Source organism: Odontesthes bonariensis, chromosome 3, assembly GCF_027942865.1.
Source record: "Odontesthes bonariensis isolate fOdoBon6 chromosome 3, fOdoBon6.hap1, whole genome shotgun sequence".
Taxonomy (NCBI): Eukaryota; Metazoa; Chordata; class Actinopteri; order Atheriniformes; family Atherinopsidae; genus Odontesthes; species Odontesthes bonariensis.
In genome coordinates this window covers 4,664,584-4,671,565 of record NC_134508.1, presented here as the reverse complement: position 1 = coordinate 4,671,565, position 6,982 = coordinate 4,664,584, and the positions used below count along the sequence as shown (strand labels likewise).

The 6,982-nt window shown below is 38.1% G+C and overlaps 1 protein-coding gene across 1 annotated transcript in view; it reads right to left on the bottom strand.

The window, feature by feature from the left end:
• Positions 1–12, bottom strand: part of LOC142376662 (poly(rC)-binding protein 4-like) — a 150,665-nt gene extending 150,653 nt beyond the window's left edge. The window contains exon 1 of the mRNA XM_075460113.1: positions 1–12. This exon is cut by the window's left edge and continues 190 nt beyond it. The gene's annotated coding sequence lies outside the window, so the exon portion shown is untranslated.
• Positions 13–6,982: the final 6,970 nt, after the last annotated feature.

The window sequence follows — 6,982 nt, the reverse complement described above, 5'->3', positions numbered from 1 at the left end:
GAACAGAGGGGCTGATTGTTGCAGGAAATAAGGCAGTTAGTGTTCAGAGCTGATACGCCCCGGCAGGACCAGACACACTGACTCATGCTGGGGAGGGTGGTGGGGGGGCATTTTCAACCTAAAAGTCTCCAAAATAACAGCCCCAACACGCACGCGACGCCAGTGGCATGTGAAGGGATGCGCTCCTTATATCCGGAAGGCTGATGCACGCTTTCAGCATGCCGCAGATTCCCGCTGAAGGTCTGACGCGCAGAGCCGAGATTAGCGGAGAATGTTCCCCATATCCAGAGCTGCAGCTGCCGGCGGTGCCATGTCCTCCACCCGCCTCCACCTCACTCCACCCGCCTCCATCTACAGCGGGCAAGAAGTCATTAAACACGGGAGGAGGGACGCCGCAGATACAGCCTCTGTTTCCAGTCATCTGTCCCCAGAGAACAGCTCAAAGATGGAGATGTTGACCGCTTTAAAAAAGCATCTGACATTAGATCATTGATTAAAAAGAGACGAGGAGAACCAGAGCGATGAGTATCAGAGAGATAAACAACAGGAATGCTGCTCTGATTTACTGGTTGGCTGTGGGGTGCCACAGGGTTCCGTACTGGGCCCAAAGCGGGGTGCCAAAGGAATCCGTCCTTGGCCCAAACCGGGGTGCCACAGGGTTTCATACTGGGCCCAAAACGGGGTGCCACAGGGTTTCATACTGGGCCCAAAACCGGGTGCCACAGGGTTCCGTACTGGGCCCAAAGCGGGGTGCCAAAGGAATCCGTCCTGGGCCCAAAGCGGGGTGCCACAGGGTTTCATACTGGGCCCAAAACGGGGTGCCACAGGGTTCCGTACTGGGCCCAAAGCGGGGTGCAACAGGGTTCCGTACTGGGCCCAAAGCGGGGTGCCACAGGGTTCCATACTGGGCTCAAAGCGGGGTGCCACAGGGTTCCGTACTGGGCCCCAAAGCGGGGTGCCACAGGGTTCCGTCCTGGGCCCAAAGCGGGGTGCCGCAGGGTTCTGTACTGGGCCCAAAGCGGGGTGCCACAGGGTTCCGTCCAGGGCCCAAAGCGGGGTGCCATAGGGTTCCGTCCAGGGCCCAAAGCGGGGTGCCACAGGGTTCTGTACTGGGCCCAAAGCGGGGTGCCAAAAGGTTCCATCCTGGGCCCAAAGCGGGGTGCAAAACAGGGTTCTGTACTGGGCCCAAAGTGGAGTGCCACAGGGCTCCGTACTGGGCCCAAAGTGGTTTATACTGCACAAACAGGACAAATGAGACATATGGAAGATGTCAAAGTTCACTTTATCTGCTGACTGACTGATATTTATATTACTCGGCTTCTGAGAACAGTGGAGAGCAAACAGACAGCAAATTATCACAGAATTATGGCAAAACAAAATATTTAGTAACAAGGAAATAAAAAAAATAGGGTCAAAATTATGATGAATGATGTTGAAATAGCAAAAAGTATGATAACCGACTAAATGATGTTGGATACTCAAGTAAAAATCACTGCAGTGTTTCATAAAGAAATGAATAATACAGGTTATATTACTGTGGGTACAGAGGAACAACTCTGATCCGGTTCAACACAAGAAAGATTTAAAGGGGAAGTTTGCTCTTTTTTCTTTTTAAACCTGGTGAAATAAAGACAGATATTGATTATTCAGAGGCTGTTGTCTCTGTTCTCTCTGTTATATATGATGTTATATATGATCTGAAGTGATGTAAGTAGCCTCTGAAGGACGCAGACTTTCACCAAACTGTTTTCTGTGAGCAGATGAACGGATTTTATGCCAGAAATAAGGTCCAGATTTTAAAAAAAGCAAACTTCCCCTTTAAATATTATAAATGCTGAGACTATTAAACATTTACAGCTTAGTCGAGCTCAGCACAAAAGTATCTCCTTTCAAACTTTATTCAGAGATTGTTTCAAACTATACGAACATGTTAAAACAGGTTTCCATGTGACACTGGGAGCCACACACCTTTATGCTGGAGGACCAAACCAACTGTCACGTGGCTAAAACTGCCCGGAAACCAGCCTGGAACCAGGTCCAAACATGAATATGTCAGGTTCGGGGTGGAGTAGGACACGGATGTGGACTCAGAGGGGTAAAGAGCAAACTGGGTTTATTTCACAAACAACGGTTAAACAAAAAGGCGCGGCTGAGCTGGATAACAAAAAACTTAAACTGTGGAACAAGAACGTGACAAAAGAAAAACAAAAGACTTGGCATAACGAGGCAGACACTTAGCTTTGACGTGGGGTCGTGGCATGAGAGGTGAGAATCAGGTAAGGTAGGAAGGTGAGGATCTGACAAACTGACAGGGGAGAATAGAGTGTAAATAGAGGGCTGGGAGTGATTGGAGACAGGGTGCAGCTGGTGACTAACAGGTGACAGGAATTATTATTAACTTTATTTGTTATAGAGGGACAGTGTACACTAATTGACATTTTACACAGAAAATGTAAATGCACCATATTATAGCCATATTATAGCCAAAAGGCTAGTTTCCATTGGTAGTCCCCCAGCCAGAAGGAGCATGGCAAAATTACCTATTAATTAAAAGAATAAATTACAGCAAAAAAGCAAGCAAAACAAAAATAAAACAATTACAATACATATAAAAAAACCAGATGTGTTACACATCTGTCTATTAACTAATGAACTGAGTGAGGGGAAACTAAAACATTAAAACATGACAAAACTAAATACTAAACATGGACTAAAAAACTAAGACATAATAAACACGTAAAAAATCAACTAAAAACATGGGCAGAGTCCCCTGGGTGTGACAGAATAAAAGAAGTAAAAGAAGAAATCACAGCAGTGTGAGGATGAAGAAGTTTGGTTTAATCAAAACTTCTTTTCTTTTTCCCATATTCTGCTGTAGATCTGCTGCTGTGTTTGGGATCATCGTCCTGCTGATGAGCCAGTTCCAACTTTAGCTGTCGGACAGAAGAACTGCAGCGGGCCCAACGGTGTGCCAGGGTTTAACCATCATCGTCCCGGCAACGTCAGCTCAATGACAGGCTGTGACACGGTGGGTTATTCTGTACAGCTATTGTTAACATAGTTATATTAGGAACTACAGCTATTGTTAACATAGTTATATTAGGAACTACAGCTATTGTTAACATAGTTATATCAGGAACTACAGCTGTTGTTAACATAGATATATTAGGAACTACAGCTATTGTTAACATAGTTATATCAGGAACTACAGCTATTGTTAACATAGTTATATTAGGAACTACAGCTATTGTTAACATAGTTATATTAGGAACTACAGCTATTGTTAACATAGTTATATCAGGAACTACAGCTATTGTTAACATAGTTATATCAGGAACTACAGCTATTGTTAACATAGTTATATTAGGAACTACAGCTATTGTTAACATAGTTATATCAGGAACTACAGCTATTGTTAACATAGTTATATCAGGAACTACAGCTATTGTTAACATAGTTATATTAGGAACTACAGCTATTGTTAACATAGTTATATTAGGAACTACAGCTATTGTTAACATAGTTATATCAGGAACTACAGCTATTGTTAACACAGTTATATTAGGAACTACAGCTATTGTTAACATAGTTATATCAGGAACTACAGCTATTGTTAACATAGTTATATTAGGAACTACAGCTATTGTTAACATAGTTATATTAGGAACTACAGTTGTTGTTAACATAGTTATATTAGGAACTACAGCTATTGTTAACATAGTTATATTAGGAACTACAGTTGTTGTTAACATAGTTATATTAGGAACTACAGCTATTGTTAACATAGTTATATCAGGAACTACAGCTATTGTTAACATAGTTATATCAGGAACTACAGCTATTGTTAACATAGTTATATTAGGAACTACAGCTATTGTTAACATAGTTATATTAGGAACTACAGCTATTGTTAACATAGATATATTAGGAACTACAGCTATTGTTAACATAGTTATATTAGGAACTACAGTTGTTGTTAACATAGTTATATTAGGAACTACAGCTATTGTTAACATAGTTATATTAGGAACTACAGTTGTTGTTAACATAGTTATATTAGGAACTACAGCTATTGTTAACATAGTTATATCAGGAACTACAGCTATTGTTAACATATTTATATTAGGAACTACAGCTATTGTTAACATAGTTATATTAGGAACTACAGTTGTTGTTAACATAGTTATATTAGGAACTACAGTTGTTGTTAACATAGTTATATTAGGAACTACAGCTATTGTTAACATAGTTATATTAGGAACTACAGTTGTTGTTAACATAGTTATATTAGGAACTACAGCTATTGTTAACATAGTTATATCAGGAACTACAGCTATTGTTAACATATTTATATTAGGAACTACAGCTATTGTTAACATAGTTATATCAGGAACTACAGCTATTGTTAACATATTTATATTAGGAACTACAGCTATTGTTAACATAGTTATATCAGGAACTACAGCTATTGTTAACATAGTTATATCAGGAACTACAGTTGTTGTTAACATAGTTATATTAGGAACTACAGCTATTGTTAACATAGTTATATTAGGAACTACAGTTGTTGTTAACATAGTTATATTAGGAACTACAGCTATTGTTAACATAGTTATATCAGGAACTACAGCTGTTGTTAACACAGTTATATCAGGAACTACAGCTATTGTTAACATATTTATATTAGGAACTACAGCTGTTGTTAACACAGTTATATCAGGAACTACAGCTATTGTTAACATAGTTATATCAGGAACTACAGCTATTGTTAACATAGATATGTTAGGAACTACAGTTATTGTTAATATAGTTATATTAGGAACTACAGCTGTTGTTAACATAGTTATATTAGGAACTACAGCTATTGTTAACATAGTTATATTAGGAACTACAGCTATTGTTAACATATTTATATTAGGAACTACAGCTGTTGTTAACACAGTTATATCAGGAACTACAGCTATTGTTAACATAGTTATATCAGGAACTACAGCTGTTGTTAACATAGTTATATCAGGAACTACAGCTATTGTTAACATAGATATGTTAGGAACTACAGCTATTGTTAATATAGTTATATTAGGAACTACAGCTGTTGTTAACATAGTTATATTAGGAACTACATCTATTGTTAATATAGTTATATCAGGCCCTACAGCTGTTGTTAATATAGTTATATTAGGAACTACAGCTATTGTTAACATAGTTATATTAGGAACTACAGCTATTGTTAACATAGTTATATTAGGAACTACAGCTATTGTTAACATAGTTATATTAGGAACTACAGCTATTGTTAACATAGTTATATTAGGAACTACAGCTGTTGTTAACATAGTTATATTAGGAACTACAGCTATTGTTAACATAGTTATATTAGGAACTACAGCTGTTGTTAACGTAGTTATATTAGGAACTACAGCTATTGTTAACATAGTTATATTAGGAACTACAGCTATTGTTAACATAGTTATATCAGGAACTACAGCTATTGTTAACATAGTTATATCAGGCCCTACAGCTGTTGTTAATATAGTTATATTAGGAACTACAGCTGTTGTTAACATAGTTATATTAGGAACTACAGCTATTGTTAACATAGTTATATTAGGAACTACAGCTATTGTTAACATAGTTATATCAGGAACTACAGCTATTGTTAACATAGATATATTAGGAACTACAGCTATTGTTAACATAGTTATATTAGGAACTACAGCTATTGTTAACATAGTTATATTAGGAACTACAGCTGTTGTTAACATAGTTATATTAGGAACTACAGCTATTGTTAACATAGATATATTAGGAACTACAGCTATTGTTAACATAGTTATATTAGGAACTACAGCTATTGTTAACATAGTTATATCAGGAACTACAGCTGTTGTTAACATAGTTATATTAGGAACTACAGCTATTGTTAACATAGTTATATTAGGAACTACAGCTATTGTTAACATAGATATATTAGGAACTACCCCTGTCTGTGTGAGGAGGAAACAGAGCGGTGGCTGAACAGGTGAAGGGAGCTCACACTCAGGAATGTTCCTGATATAACTGCTGATAACAGGAGGGAGGAAGTCCATCTGTGATTACTGGGAATAACTGGGAATAACTGTGTTTACTGGGAATAACTGGGAATAACTGGTAATAACTGTGTTTACTGGGAATAACTGTGTTTACTAGGAATAACTGGGAATAACTGGTAATAACTGTGTTTACTGGGAACTACTGTGTTTACTGGGAATAACTGTGTTTACTGGGAATAACTGGGAATAACTGTGTTTACTGGGAATAACTGGGAATAACTGGTAATAACTGTGTTTACTGGGAACTACTGTGTTTACTGGGAATAACTGTGTTTACTGGGAATAACTGGGAATAACTGTGTTTACTGGGAACTACTCTGAATACTGGGAATAACTGTGTTTACTAGGAACAACTGGGAATAACTGGTAATAACTGTGTTTACTGGGAACTACAGTGTTTACTGGGAATAACTGGGAATAACTGTGTTTACTGGGAACTACTGTGTTTACTGGGAATAACTGTGTTTACTGGGAACTACTGTGTTTACTGGGAATAACTGGGAATAACTGTGTTTACTGGGAATAACTGTGTTTACTGGGAATAACTGGGAATAACTGTGTTTACTGGGAACTACTGTGTTTACTGGGAATAACTGTGTTTACTGGGAACTACTGTGTTTACTGGGAATAACTGGGAATAACTCTGTTTACTGGGAATAACTGTGTTTACTGGGAATAACTGGGAATAACTGTGTTTACTGTGTTTACTGGGAATAACTGGGAATAACTGTGTTTACTGGGAACTACTGTGTTTACTGGGAATAACTGTGTTTACTGGGAACTACTGTGTTTACTGGGAATAACTGTGTTTACTGGGAATAACTGGGAATAACTGTGTTTACTGGGAATAACTATGTTTACTGGGAATAACTGTGTTTACTGGGAACTAC